The sequence below is a fragment of the Triturus cristatus genome, chromosome 5_2 (assembly GCF_964204655.1).
Source record: "Triturus cristatus chromosome 5_2, aTriCri1.1, whole genome shotgun sequence".
NCBI classification, from domain to species: domain Eukaryota; kingdom Metazoa; phylum Chordata; class Amphibia; order Caudata; family Salamandridae; genus Triturus; species Triturus cristatus.
This window is the reverse complement of record NC_140588.1, coordinates 959,077,416-959,082,237: the sequence shown is the minus strand read 5'-3', so window position 1 is coordinate 959,082,237 and position 4,822 is coordinate 959,077,416.

Below are 4,822 nucleotides of genomic sequence, written 5' to 3'. Positions count from 1 at the left end.
AGGCGGAAAGGCGTACAACAGACCGCAACTCCACTCGTGACGAAAAGCGTCGCCGAGCGAGTGCCGCCTTGGAAATTCCAACGCGCAGAACTGCTGACATTGCGCGTTCTCTTCGGTGGCGAATAGATCTAACCAAGGCTCTCCCCACTGCTGAAAGAGGCCTTGCACCACTTCGGAGTTCAGACGCCATTCGTGATCCATCATGCACCGGCGGCTGAGTTCGTCTGCTCTGGCGTTCAGAGAGCCCGCCAGATGTTGAACCACCAGGGTGACGCCCTGGTGTTCCAGCCATGTCCAGAGGCGCAGAGCCTCCTGACAAAGGGTCCACGACCCCACCCCGCCCTGTTTGTTGCAGTACCACATGGCGGTGGTGTTGTCCGTGAACACCTGCACGACACTTCCCCTGACAGAGGGAAGGAAGGCTTTCAGTGCAAGCCGGATCGCTCTCAACTCCAACAGGTTGATGTGGAGACGAGACTCCGCCGGAGACCAGAGGCCTCTGATCTCCGCCTCTCCCATATGGCCACCCCATCCCAGGAGGGACGCATCCGTCACTACGACATGCTCCGGTTGGGGAAGGGAGAGGCTCTTGCCCTTGACCCACTCGCGGTCCGTGAGCCACCACTGCAACTGTTGTGCAGTACCCTCCGAGATCAAGACATGGTCGGACAGGTTGCCGTGATGCTGGGCCCACTGAAACTTCAGGTCCCACTGCAGAGCCCGCATGCGCCGCCTGGCGTGATGCACTAGTAGGATGCAGGAGGCCATCAGCCCCAGAAGCCGCAACACTAGCCTGACCGAAACCCGGGATAGAGGCCGAAAGATGGGAATCAGGGCCTGTATATCCCGGACCCGCTGTTCCGGTGGATGGACCCGGAACTGCGCCGAATCGAGAACCGCTCCGATGAAGAGGAGCTTCTGAGAGGGACTCAAGTGTGACTTCGGCACGTTGATGGAAAACCCCAGCAAATGCAGGAGATCCGCCGTAGTCTGGAGGTGGGAGACGACTGCCTGGGGCGAGCCCGCCTTCAACAACCAGTCGTCGAGATAGGGGAAGACTGGGACCCCTGATCTGCGCAGATGAGCTGCGACCACCGCCATCACTTTCGTGAACACCCGAGGGGCACTGGTGAGGCCGAAGGGGAGCACGGTAAACTGAAAGTGCTCTTGGCCCACCGTGAACCGCAGGTAACGCCGGTGGGCCGGCAGGACGGGGATATGGAAATATGCGTCCTGCAAGTCCAACGCTACCATCCAGTCTCCAGGGTCTAGGGCAGCTAAAACCTGAGCCAACGTTAGCATCTTGAACCTTTCCTTTCGGAGGAAGGCATTGACGTTCCGGAGGTCCAAGATAGGGCGCAGGCCCCCCTTGCCCTTCTTGGGAACCAGAAAGTAGTGGGAATAACAACCACGACCTACTTCTGGACTCGGAACGCGCTCGACGGCCCCCTTGGCCAAGAGAGCCGAAACTTCCTCGCGGAGAAGATCCAAATGATCCCCCGAGATACGGTGGTGCTGCGGTGGCATGGCTGGAGGGGTCGTCTCGAAGGGGAGGGAGTAGCCCCTTCGGACGATTTGCAGCACCCACCTGTCCGATGTTATGGACCGCCAGTGGAGCAGGTGATGGCGAACTCTGCCGCCCACTGGCGTGGTATGGGCCTGAAAGCTCGGACTAGGAAGGCTTTGAGGCGGATGCTGCCGGGGTGGATGTGGGCTGACCACGTCGGCCTCCATTTCCGCCACGGCGGAAGCCACGTCCGCGACCGCGCGCAGGTTGGTTCTGCGGCTGGTGGCTTTGCGGACGTGAGGAGGCGCCCCTTCCTTGGCCACGAAAGGGGCGAAAAGCGGAGGTGTGCGCCCGCGGAGCCGAGAGGCCCAAGGACTTGGCCGTAGCCCGGGAGTCCTTAAAGCGGTTCAGCGCACTGTCCGCCTTCTCACCAAACAGGCGAGTGCCATCAAAGGGCATGTCCATGAGGGTGTTCTGGACATCCCCGGAAAATGACGTGGACCGCATCCAGGCGTGGCGGCGGAGCGCCACCGTGGTGGAAATCGCCCGACCTAGCGAGTCCGTGGTGTCAAGCCCACATCTTATGGCGTGCCGTGCTGCATCCCTCCCATCGGCCAAAGCCTGGGTAAGACGCGTCCGGACCTCCTCCGGACACAGGGGCAGCACGTCCTCCACCGTATCCCACAGGGAATGGGAATAACGGTCCAAGAGACAGGCGGTATTTAAGGACCGCAGGCCCAAACTAAGGGACGAGAACAGTTTCTTGCCAAACTGCTCGAGTCTCTTGGAATCCCGGTCCGGCGGAGCGGTCGGGAAGGAGGATTGGGAAGTAGAGGCCTGGATAACCAGACTCTCGGGGGTGGGGTGTTGGGAAAGGAAACTGGGGTCGCCCGGAGCAGGGCGGTGGCGCCTGGCAACGTTCCTATCCACAGGAGGAACTGTGGAGGGCTTGGACCAGGTGCCCTGCAGAACGTCAGTGAGGGCCTCGTTGAACGGCAGCAGAGGCTCAGTGGAGCTTGCTGAGGTTTGAAGCACCTCAGTGAGGATGTTGGTCCTCACAGCCACGGCAGGCAACTCGAGCCCAAAGGCCTCAGCCGCCTTGCGCAGCACCACAGAAAATGCTGCACCCTCCTCCGAAGCCACGGTCGGAGGAGAAGTGAATCCAGCGTCTGGCGAGGTGTCCAGCCCGCTGGCCTCCCCCAGTTCATCTGCCCAGTCCTGAGAAAGCTGTGACTGAACAGCCAGAGGGTCCTCGAACCCCTCCCAGTCGCCCCCTTCTTCCGATTCCTGATAAACAGGAGGAATGATCGGAACCGGACTGTAGAGATGGTAGGACTCTAGCGGCGTCGGATGCGGCGTCGGCGGACGCCGTGCCGGCGTCGGGTCCGGATGAGGGCTAAACTGGGGCGTCGGCGTCACAGGCGTCGGCGTCGGTGGCGCCGGTGACGGCGTCGGTGGTTCAGGCGTCGGCGCCGGTGGAGGAGTGACAAGGTCAACCGGCGTCGACTGGGGCCCAGGCATGGGCCCCGCGGGGACCTGCGGCGTCGAGACCGGAGTCGTCGACGGCGCCGGGGCCGGAGCCGCCGGCACGCGAGGTCGCCCAGTCGAGTCCGCGGGGCCCGAAGGCGCGCCAGCGGGCGTCGACGGCGGGGCCAGGCTCCTCATGGCCGAGAGGAAGGCACTGATCTCCGCCGGCGCCGCGTCAGCCCCAGGGACCGGAAGGTATGGGGGCGGACGCAGCACCTGCGGCTCCGCCGGAGCCGCGGGGGTGGAACCACTTGGACCCTCGGCCGAGTCGCGCGACCGGCGAGGGGAGTCCGAAGAGCGATGTCGCCGCTTGGACTTCTTAGAGTGTTTGGACTTACCCGACGACTTGGAGCCCGACGATCGATGGTGGCGTCGGCTAGGGCTCCGCGAGCGATCCTTGGACCTCCTCCTGGACCGGGATCGCGCACGACGCGGAGCCGAGTGGCGAAGCTCGAGAAGCTTGCGGGACCGCTCCCGCCTAGCCTTCGAAGTCAGGGCCTGACAGTCGTTGCACGACTCCGCGTCGTGGTCGAGGCCTAAGCAGTAGAGGCACCGGCGGTGGTGATCGGTCACCGACATCAGTCGATGACAATCTTCGCAAGCCTTGAACCCAGGCATCCTACCGGCACCAGATGTCGACAGACAAGGATCAAAAATGATCAAAAAGATTTAGTCAAAAAAGACTAAAAGGGGTAGCTCTCCCGGATCTGCGCTTACTGGCGCGGAAAAAAGAAGAACTGACGTCAGCGCGCGAGGGCGGCGTCTAAGTACTCCGACGACGTCATCCCGGCGCACGACGCCGACGACGGACGCGGAGCCGCAGACGACGCCTAGCGACGCGCAAGGGGTATTGCTGACGAAAAATCTTCCGGATCCAGTCTGACGCCTGGGGATATTCTAAGGTGAGGAATCTAACTAACGTGTTTCTTTCAGATCTTAGAACCACGATTAGACTACTATATACCGACCTTTCGGCCTCGATTAGAGTGGCCGGTGCGGTATTGGATCCCTTCCCTATAGGACGCGTGTAGTGCTAGAGGCACTCTTGTGGTCTGACACCCTGTGATGATCTTTGACTACAATTATTTTAATTGACTTTGGTGTGTTATTTTATCCTAGCCTGAATGTACAACGTCCTGCACATGCCTTGTATCTCTTAGGGGTTTCTTTCTTGTAATCTTGCAGTCTTTCAGTGGGAGCGGTCACGGAGTAGAACAGCCTTGGCAAGAACAGAACGTGTGGGATGTGTATTTTGAAAGCATGAGAGAGAGAGAGAGTGAGGTGTTGAATGTACTTTTTGGTCTCGGAGTGCAGTGTTATGAGCAGTGGTGCACAAATGTGCTCTGTGTTGTACATTGGGAAATGAAGTATGTGATGATATAAGCAGTGGTGCACAAATGTGCATTGTGTTGTACATTGATAAGTATTATGAAGTTCTTACTATTGGCTTTGACATGGCCTCATGTCATCCTGAGTTCTGACTCTGCTTGAGCTTTATCTGCGTGCACAGCCATGCTTGCAAATTGTTTGGGTTAATCACGTTCAAGGTTTGTTTTGTGAGATTGTATAATGTACCCTGGAAGGCTTTTGTGAGCTTTGTCAAGATAAAGGCTGGAACATGTTAGACTGTAGAGGGAACGTGGGAACTCCTCCCGGTTATGGAGTGCTTGCTTGGAAGCTGGCCAGTCCTGGTATGATTCCTTTGGCGCAGGGAGGAAATTCTCGAACCTTCTAGTGTGAGTTTTGAGACTATAAAGCTGGGGTTTGTTGACAGCTGAGTTGGGAGCT